Below are 10,999 nucleotides of genomic sequence, written 5' to 3'. Positions count from 1 at the left end.
GTGAGGGCCTTTCCAGAATGTACCAAGGGTCTGTCTCTCTATCTCTAAGCAGAGCAACCAGTGGCCTTGGCAGCCCTGAGCTTAGCCAGATATCAGGGAGGGGCCCAGGCTGTGGGTTTCCTCCCACACTGGTAACTGCTGACAGGGTAGCTTGACTCAGACCCCACAGTCAGGCAGGTGGGCCAGTCTGCCCACAGCCACAGCAGCAACAAAGCCCTCCACCCAGCCCCAGAGGCTTTAGCTCCCCACCACAGACAGTGACACAGTGACACCAGACTTCTGGGGACCAGCAGGGACTGAGTGGAAGCCCCACAGCACCAGAAGAATGAGACAGGCCAGAGCAGCCTTGAAAGGCCCCTAAAAACTGTCATTGGAACTAAAGCCACAAAAAGATAGAACCTACACGCTGAACCTAAACAGGGTGACTACAAGAGTGTCCTAACATCACAGTCCAGAATGCAATTAAAAATCATGCATCATCTGAAAAATCAGGAAAACAACAGATGATCAAATGCAATGAACTGACACAAGATGAAGTTGATCTGGCAAGGATTTTTAAAGACCCGTCATAAAAATGCTTCCACAATATATTAAAAACTCTTTTGAAACAAATGGAAAAAAATAGAAAATCTCAGCAAAGAAATAGAAGTTATAAAAAATGAATTACTGGTGAGGATGTGGAAAAACTGGAACATTCATTGGAAAATGGTGCAGTCACTTTGGAAGACAGTTCGGCAGTTACTCAGTGTTAGACATAGAGGTACTCTGTGACCTGGCAATTCCACTCCTAGCTACGTATCAAAGAGAACTTATTATGTCCACATGAAAACCAGTACATAAACGTTCATAGCAGCAATGTTCATAGTAAAAAAAAAAACAGAAACAAACTAGATGTACATCAGTCAATGAACGGATAAACAAAATGTGGTCTATCCACAGCACAGAACGATATTCAGCCACTGAAGGGACAGAGGCTCTGACACCTGCAACAATGGAATGAACCGTGACAGCATCGTGCTAAGGGAGGGTTGTCAGACACAAGAGACCACCTGTGTGACTCCACTTATATAAAATATCCTGATTGGGCAAATCCATAGACAGAGAAAGTGAATCAGGGGTTGCCAGGAGCTGGAAGGAGGAGAAAATTGGAAGCGACTGCTAATAGGTATGGGGTTTCCTTTGAGAGAGATGAAAATGTTCTGAAATCAGCCAGTGGTGATTGTTGTATAATTCTGAGTATACTAAAAACTACTCGGTGATACACTTTTAAAGGATAAATTTGGTGTATGAATTATATTCTCAATAAAGCTGTTATTCTTTTTTTTAAGATTTTATTTATTTATTCATGAGAGACAGAGAGAGAGAGAGGCAGAGACACAGGCAGAGGGAGAAGCAGGCTCCATGCAGGGAGCCTGACGTGGGACTCGATCCCGGGCCTCCAGGATCACACCCCGGGCGGAAGGCGGTGTTAAACCACTGAGCCACTCGGGCTACCCAAAGCTGTTATTCTTTTAAAGAACCAAATGGAAATTATAGAATTAAAAATATAATAGCTGAAGTTTTTTTAAAACTCATTAAATAGGGGCACCTGGGTGGCTCAGTCTGTTAAGCATCTGCCTTCAGCTCAGGTCATGATCTCAGGGTCCTGGGATCGAGTCCCACGTTGGCTTCCTGCTCAGCAGGGAGTCTGCTTCTGCTTCTCCCTCTGCCCCTCCCCCCACTCTCTTTCAAATAAATAAATAAAACCTTAAAAAAAACCCTCACTAAATGGACTCAAGAGTAGAATGGAAATGCCAGAGGTTAGCATCAGTCAAATTGAAGACAAATACATAGAATTTATATAATGTAAACAGCAGAGAAAAAATAGACAAAAAATTAATACAGCCTCAGAGGACTCTGGGACAATAAGAAAAGAGCTAATATTTCCATCACTGAAGATCTGGAAAGGAAAGGAGAGAAAAGAATGTGAAGAAACAATGGCTGCAAACTTCCCAAGACATAAACTTACAGATACAGGAATCTGAGTAAATTCCAAACAGGGAAAATCCAAAGAAATTCACACCAAACCATATAATAATTAAAATTCTGAAAACTAAAGATTTAAAAAAAAAACTAAAAGCAGCCATAGAAAAATGACACATTATCTATAAAGGAAAACCAATTTGAATAACAGCAAATTTCTCATCTGCAATGGAGGCCAGTAGGTAACAGGAGACCAGTTTTTAAGTGCTGAAAGAGAGGAGTGTTAAGCCTGCATTCTACATCTGTGAAACCATCCTGCAGAAATTAGGGGAATAAAGTCATCCTCAAATGAAGGAAAACAAGAGAACTTCTTGCTAGGAGACATACTGTTACATATGGCTAAAGAAAACCCTCCAAACAGAAAGCAAATGATAAAAAGCTGGGACTTTCAGAAAGGAAAGAGGAACAGTGAAATGGTTAAAAGTAGAGGGACCATAATAGACTATCCTTCACTTTGTGAATTTCTTTGATCACATTTTATGTTATAACATTACCTGAAGTGGTGCTCAGTGTGTACAGAGGATAATTCCAGATGGTTCTGTGTTTAAGGTGGAAGGGTAAAAAAAAAAAAAAAACTAAATATAAGTAAGGTTTCTATATTTCACTTGAAGTGGTATAATGGCAACACCAGAAGGCTTTAGTATATAAAGTATATATACATCTATATAATTGTTTATGTATATGAAATTGTTAACTGTTATATACATAACATATATAATATAGTATTATATAGTATAGTCTTGAATATGTTATATATAAGGTAGCCAATAAGAAAATTATACAAAACTCAAAAGCACTATAAATACATCAAAACAGAAAGCTGTTAACATAACTCAGAGGGAGAGAAGGAAAAAAAGAAACAGATACATGAGAAACAGGGGGAACAAACAGAAACTAAAATGCAAATGGCAGATATAAGCCCTAACACACTAATAATCATTTAAATGTAAATCTTCTAAATATACAAATTAGAAGACAGATGTTGTCAAAGTGAATTTTTTAAAAATGACCCAAATATATGCTGTTTTTTATTTTTTTTTAAATTTTTTTATTTATTTATGATAGGCACACAGTGAGAGAGAGAGGCAGAGACACAGGCAGAGGGAGAAGCAGGCTCCATGCACCGGGAGCCCGACGTGGGATTCGATCCCGGGTCTCCAGGATCGTGCCCTGGGCCAAAGGCAGGCGCCAAACCGCTGCGCCACCCAGGGATCCCTATATGCTGTTTTTTAAAAAAAGATATTTTATGTGAGCATTAATCAATAAAAGTGGGAGAGGCTATATTGCTATCAGAGAAAGATTCCAGATAAAAGAAAATTACTAGAAAGAATGGGGAACGTTACATAATAATAAAAAGGATGAACCCACCACAAAGAACAATCCTAAATGTGTATGCACCAAACTACAGATTCAAAATATATGAAGCAAAAATGGATAAAACTGAAAATAGAAATAGACAAATCCACAATTCTGATTGGAGACTTCAAGATGCCACTCACAGCAATTGACAGAATTACTGGAGAGAAAACCCACAAGGTCTGGAAGAACTGAACACCATCAACCAACAGGATCGAATCCACATTTGCAGAACACTCACACAACAGCAGAGCAATACACATTTGTTTCACACCCACCGGACATTCACCAAAATTGACTATATCCTAGGTCATAAAACAAACCTTAACAAACTTAAAAGAATTTAAATCATACAGAATATGTTTTCTGACCATAATAGAACCAAACAAGAACTCATTAACAGGAAGACAACAGAAAAATCTGCAAACACTTGAAAATTAAACATACTTCAAAATAATCCATGGGCCAATGATGAAGTCTCAAAGGAAATTTTAAAAACATAAAGAAGTGAATGAAAATGAAAACTACATGTCAATATTTGTGGGATGCAGCTAATGTAATGCTAAGAGGGAAGTTCTTAGTGCTTAATACTTACATAACAGGAAAGATTTCAAAACTATAAGCTAAACTGCCATCTCAAAAATCTAAATAAAGCCAAAGTATGCATAAAGAAAGAAATAATAAAGATAAAATCAGAAATTGATGAAGTCAAAAACAGGAAAACAATTTTTAAAAATTAATAAACGAAAAGCTGGTTTTTTGAAAGAAAAATATAATTAAAACTCTAGCAAGATCGACAAAAGTTAAAATGACCCAAATCAATACCTAGAATAGAAAAAGTGATATCTTGAAGACCCAACAGCCACTAGACGGATAACAGGGAGGGGCGCCTGGATGGCTCCAAGGTCCAGCATCTGCCTTTGGGCGTGATCCTGGGGTCCTGGGATCGAGTCCCACATCAGGCTCCCCAGTGGAATCCTGCTTCTCCCTCTGTCTGTGTTTCTGCCTCTCAGGTCTCTCATTAATAAATAAAATCTTTGAAAAAAAGAAAAGGGATAAGAGGGAAATCCTATAGACAACTTTATTTTTTTTTATTGAGTTCAATTTGCCAACATATAGCATAACACCCAATGCTCATCCCATCCGGTGCCGCCCTCATTGCCCACCACCCAGTCACCCCACCCCCTGCCCACCTCTCCTTCCACTAACCCTTGTTCATTTCCCAGAGTTAGGAGTCTCTCATGTTCCGTCACCCTCACTGGTATTTCCCACTCATTTTCCCTCCTTTCGCCTTTCATCTCTTTCACTATTTTTTATATTCCCCAAATGAATGAGAACATATAATGTTTGTCCTTCTCTGATTGACTTACTTCACTCAGCATAATACCCTCCAGTTCCATCCACGTCAAAGCAAATGGTGGGTATTTGTCGTTTCTAATGGCTGAGGAATATTCCAGTGTATACACAGACCACATCTTCTTTATCCATCATCTGTCGGACACTGAGGCTCCTTCCACAGTTTGGCTGTTGTGGACATTGCTGCTAGAAACATCGGGGTACAGGTGTCCCAGCATTTCACTGCATCTGTATCTTTGGGGTAAATCCCACCAGTGCAATTGCTGGGTCGTAGGGCAGATCTATTTCTAACTCTTTGAGGAACCTCCACAGTTTCCCATCGTGGCTGCACCAGGTCACATTCCCACCCACAGTGCAGGAGGGTCCCCTTTCCCCACATCCTCTCCAACATGTGTGGTTTCCTGTCTTGTTAATTTTCCCCATTCTCACTGGGGTGAGGTGGGATCTCAGTGTGGTTTGGATCTGTATTTCCCTGGTGGCCAGTGATGAGGAGCATGTTCCCATATGCTTGGTGGCCGTGTGAGGGTCTTCTCTGGAGAAATGTCTGTTCATGTCTCTTGCCCATTTCATGATGGGATTGTTTGTTTCTCTGCTGTTGAGTTTAATAAGTTCTTTATAGATCTTGGATACCAGCCCTTCATCTGATACATCATTTGCAAATATCCTCTCCCATTCTGTAGGTTGTCTTTGAGTTCTGTTGACTGTTTCTTTTGCTGTGCAGAAGCTTCTTATCTTGATGAAGTCCCAGTAGTTCATTTTTGCTTTTGTTTCTTTTGCCTTCATGGATGTATCTTGCAAGAAGTTGCTGTGGCCAAGTTCAAAAAGGGTGTTGCCTGTGTTCTCCTCTAGGATTTTGATGGAGTCTTGTCTCACATTTAGATCTTTCATCCATTTTGAGTTTCTCTTTGTGTCTGGTACAAGAGAGTGGTCCAGTTTCATTCTCCTGCATGTGGATGTCCAATTTTCCCAGCACCATTTCTTGAAGAGACTGTCCTTTTTCCAGTGGATAGTCTTTCCTGCTTTGTCGAATATTAATTGAGCATAAAGTTGAGGGTCCACTTCTGGGTTCTCTATTCTGTTCCATTGATCTATATGTCTGGTTTTGTGCCAGTACCACACTGTCTTGATGACCACAGCTTTGTAGTACAACCTGAAATCTGGCATTGTGATGCCCCCGGCTCTGGTTTTCTTTTTTAATATTCCCCTGGCTATTCGGGGTCTTTTCTGATTCCACACAAATCTTAAGATGATTTGTTCTAACTCTCTGAAGAAAGTCCATGGTATTTTGATAGGGATTGCTTTGAATGTGTAAATTGCCCTGGATAACAATGACATTTTCACAACATAAATTCTTCTAATCCATGAGCATGGAATATTTTTCCATCTCTTTGTGTCTACCTCAATTTCTTTCAGAAGTGTTCTGTAGGGATCCCTGGGTGGCGCAGCAGTTTGGCGCCTGCCTTTGGCCCAGGGTGCGATCCTGGAGACCCAGGATCGAATCCCACATCGGGTTCCTTGCATGGAGCCTGCTTCTCCCTCTGCCTGTGTCTCTGCCTCTCTCTCTCTCTCTCTCTCTCTCTCTGACTATCATAAATAAATAAATTTAAAAAAATATTTTTTTTAAAAAAAAGAAGAAGTGTTCTGTAGTTTTTAGGGTATAGATCCTTTACCTCTTTGGTTAGGTTCATTCCTAGGCATCTTATGCTTTTGGGTGCAATTGTAAATGGGATTGACTCCTTAATTTCTCTTTCTTCAGTCTCATTGTTAGTAGAAATGTATAGAAATGCCACTGGCTTCTGGGCATTGATTTCGTATCCTGCCAGGGATTTTTGTATCCCTGAAAACCACAAACTACTGAAACTCAGTCTGATGAAAGAGACAACTACAGAATTGCTGTATGAGTTCTAGCAATCTTGGGGTGGAGGCTTTTGGGTTTTCTATGTACAGTATCATGTCATCGGCGAAGAGGGAGAGTTTGACATCTTCTTTGCCAATTTGAATGCCTTTAATGTCTTTTTGTTGTCTGATTGCTGAGGCTAGGACTTTCAATACTATGTTGAATGGCAGTGGTGAGAGTGGACATCCCTGTCTTGTTCCTGATCTTAGGGGAAAGGCTCCCACTGTTTCCCCATTGAGAATTATATCTGCTGTGGGCTTTTTGTAGATGGCTTTTAAGATGCTGAGGAATGTTCCCTCTATCCCTACACTCTGAAGAGTTTTGATCAGAAATGGATGCTGTATTTTGTATAGACAACTCTAAACTCATAAAATTGATGGCTTCAAAGAGATGGACCAATTCCCTGAAAACCACAAACTACTGAAACTCAGCCTGATGAGAGAGATAACTAAAACTAGAAAAGAAACTAAGTTTTCACAATCAAAATGCTTCTGAATCCAGAGTTCTCACGGTTACAACTGACATTTACAGGCCAACAAGGGCAGGAGGCTAAAGGACACACGCAGGGTGGATAAGAGGTGGAGATGTCAATAAGATCTTGTGTTCAGCTTAACGTGGGTACAGATGGCTGCATACAGAAATGTTACGTGTGTATATTTCTACACAGATGTGTGCATAGATGTGCACGTACACACATGTGTTTCTTTGTTCTGCCAGCTGAGAAGGCCTGGAAGCAGTAGTGCCCCAGTAGCAATGAGCACACCCAGCGCCCAGATCTTGGTGTCTAGCATCATCTTCAGTAAAAGGAACCAGGACTCCTGGGAGAAGTGGCTGATTCTAAGACGGGTTGGAAACATGTAAGGTGGGTCTGGAACATCTTGTAATGTCAGAAAGTAAAGAAGTGATCAAAAACAAACCATAAGAGAAAATTGAAAACACTGATGATGAGGTATGCGAAAGGTGCATAGGGCCTGACTGAAGGAGTCCCAAAGACCAAAGCTGGAACAATTTGCACAATGATCAATCAGTCAATATTGGCTTATAACCCAAAGGGTAAAATGCAGATGAATCATCCTGACATGGGAATGACTGAATAAAGGGGGAGAAGGGACACACTTCCCATGCAGAAGAATTCCAAGTGATTTGTTTACATACTCTGCTTTCTTTTTTTTTAATAAATTAATTTTTATTGGTGTTCAATTTACCAACATACAGAATAACACCCAGTGCTCATCCCGTCAAGTGTCCCCCTCAGTGCCCGTCACCCATTCATACTCTGCTTTCAAGGAAGGAGTGCATAAACTCCCACTCCTTAGGTGTGGGCCTAATGTCTTCCTCAAAGAGTGAAGTATAGAAAGGAGATATAAATGGAAAAAACTTGACAAACACAATTCAGCCATGTGATCGAGGTCAACACCAACAATCCTACACCATCTTGATATGTGTACCCTTGATCATATGGGATGAAAATGGTACTTCACCTCTGTGATCTGCCTCCAAAAAACCTGTAACTATGATCTAATGGGAAGATCATAGAAATTCCTGTGGGGATAAAAGGGGATCTTACAAAATCCCCGAGCATACTCTTTAAAACTGTCAAGGTCACCAAAACCAAGAAAAGTATGAGAAACCACCATGGCCAAGAGGAACCTCAGGAGACATGCCAACTTAATGTAACATGGTGCCCTAGATGGGATCCTAAGACCGGGAAAGGACATTAGATAAAAACTAAGGAAATATGAATAAACTATGAACTTTTGTTTATAGTAATATGTCAATATTGGTTCATTAATTGTAGCAAATGTACCATATTAATGTAAGATGTTAAGGATAATAAAACTGTGTGTGGGGTGTATGTACTAGCTTCTCTATTTTTGTGCAAATCTAAAACTGTTCTAAAAAATAAGGTCTAAAAATTCCTGAAAAAAAAAGAAATTTCTAGGCCAAGATGTTTCCACTAGAAAATTTTACCAGATATTTAAAAAAGAATACACCAATTTCACACAATCTCTTCTAAAAATAAAAGAAGATGGAATCCTTCCCAACTCACTTTATAAGACAAGAATTATCCTGAAACTATAACCAGAGAGAGCACTGCAAATGAAAACCACAGACCAATATTTCTCATGACTTCAGATGCAGGATCCTCAACAAAACTTCATCAAACATAAACCAATATATAAAAAAAAATAATGCACTATAACTAAGTGGATTTATTCCAGGCATGCAAGACTGGTTCAATATTGAAAATTGATCATCCTGGGCTGCCCGGGCGGCTCAGCGGTTTAGCGCTGCCTTCAGCCCCGGGTGTGATCCTGGGGACCCGGGATTGAGTCCCACATCGGGCTCCCTGCATGGAGCCTGCCTCTCCCTCCGCCTGTGTCTCTGCCTCTCTCTCTCTCTGTGTCTCTCATGAATAAACAAATAAAACCTTAAAAAAATCGATCCTTGTCATTCATCCCATCAATAGGCAAAAGAGAACAAATCTTATGATCATATTAAATGCACAGAAAAAGCATTTGACAAAATTCACACCCCTTTCAGGATTAATAAAAAACCCTCAGAAAACTAGGAATCTACCAAAATCCTCTGCAATTAACATCATCCTTTCTGATGATGATGTTTCATCATCACCTCTGATGAAAGGCCTCTGATTTCACCTTTGATGAAATGTTTCAGCATTTCACCTCTGATGAAAGGCTGAGCGTCCTCTCCTATGATCGGGAATAGTGCGGCGAGGCCCACTCCCACCACCCGCACTCAACATAGCCCGGGAAGTTCCAGCCAGCACAACAAGGCAAGAGAAAGAACTAAAAGTATACATATCAGAAAGAAAGAAATAACAAATATCTCTATTTACAGATGACATAATTATTCATGCATAAAATCCCAAGAAGTCTACAAAAAGAAAAGTCCAAGAAGTAAAAAGTGGATTCAATAAGATCATAGGACAGAAGATTAAACACAAAAATCAGATGCATTTCTACAGTAACAATGAACAGATGGAGCCCTCAATAAAAAAAATCAATATAATTTATAATTTCTTCAAAGAAATGAACTCAACCTAACCCTCAGCTCTTACACAAAAACTGATTCAAAAATAATAATGGGGGGCCCCTGGGGAGCTCAGCTATTGAGCATCTCCCTTCTGCTCAGGGCGTGATCTTGGGGGTCCAGGATCGAGTCCCACGTCAGGCTCCCTCCCCAAGAGCCTGCTTCTCCCTCTGCCTGTGTCTCTGCCTCTCTCTCTGTCTCTCATGAATAAATAAAATATATTTTTTTAATGATGGGCCTAACTATAAAACCTCTAGAAAAAAAATGACATTCTTAATTTGACATCAAAAGCAAAATTCTACAAAAAGTTAAAGCGGACCTTGTAAAAATTAAAAATCGTGGCTTTGCGAGAGTATTGTGAAAATACTTATACACTAGGAGAAAATATTTCCAAATCACATATTCGACGCAAGACTTGCATTCAAGTATTTTTTTTTAAACTCTAAAAACTCAACATGAAAAAACATTCAATTAGAAAATGGGAACGTGTAGTCATTTCACCAAAGAGGACATACAGACGGGTCATATGAGGACATGAGAAGATGCTCTGCTTCGTTAGCCGTTAAGTACGTGCAAACTGAAAACACAACAAGTATTACCACGGAACCACCAGAACAGCTCTTTTAAAAATTAGTGGTCAGAAAAAAAAAATTAGTGGTCAGGGGGATCCCTGGGTGGCTCAGCGGTTTGGCGCCTGCCTTCGGCCCAGGGTGCAATCCTGGAGTCCTGGGATCGAGTCCCACGTCAGGCTCCTGGCATGGAGCCTGCTTCTCCCTCCTCCTGTGTCTCTGCCTCTCTCTCTCTCTGTATCATAAATAAATTTTTAAAAAAAAAATTTAAAAAATAAAAATAAAAATTAGTGGTCACCTCGGGTGCCGGCAAGAAGTCAAGAAACTAAGTCACTCCTGCGTGTCCAGTGGCAGGACACACGGCCGTTCCCTCCGACCTGCCAAGCAGACTCGCCACCTGACGCGGCCACTGCAGTGTCGGGCATCGACCCCAGAGCCGTGAAACGTGGCGTAGCTGTTGGCCCCCAAGTTGGGTGAACCCCAAGGAAAGTCGGCTGGATGTAAAGGCACCTCAAAAGGGCCCGTGCTGCATGGGCCCACTTGTATGACGTTTCTGAGTTAAGAGCAGAGAGCCTGGGGTAGGGGTGTGGGCCGGAGGGGGGACTGCAGGGCGGCACCAGGGAGACACAAGATCCCCGGGTGCTCACCTGAGGGTGCACACATGATGACACCGAGAGTCACGCGGACACACGAGTGAGGACGTGCACAACCGGTGGGATCTGAAACGGCGCTGCAGGCCGCAGTC

This window comes from Nyctereutes procyonoides, unplaced genomic scaffold (genome assembly GCF_905146905.1).
Source record: "Nyctereutes procyonoides isolate TBG_1078 unplaced genomic scaffold, NYPRO_anot_genome, whole genome shotgun sequence".
Lineage (NCBI taxonomy): Eukaryota > Metazoa > Chordata > Mammalia > Carnivora > Canidae > Nyctereutes > Nyctereutes procyonoides.
The sequence above is the reverse complement of the archived record's forward strand: the minus strand, read 5'-3'. Positions refer to the sequence as shown.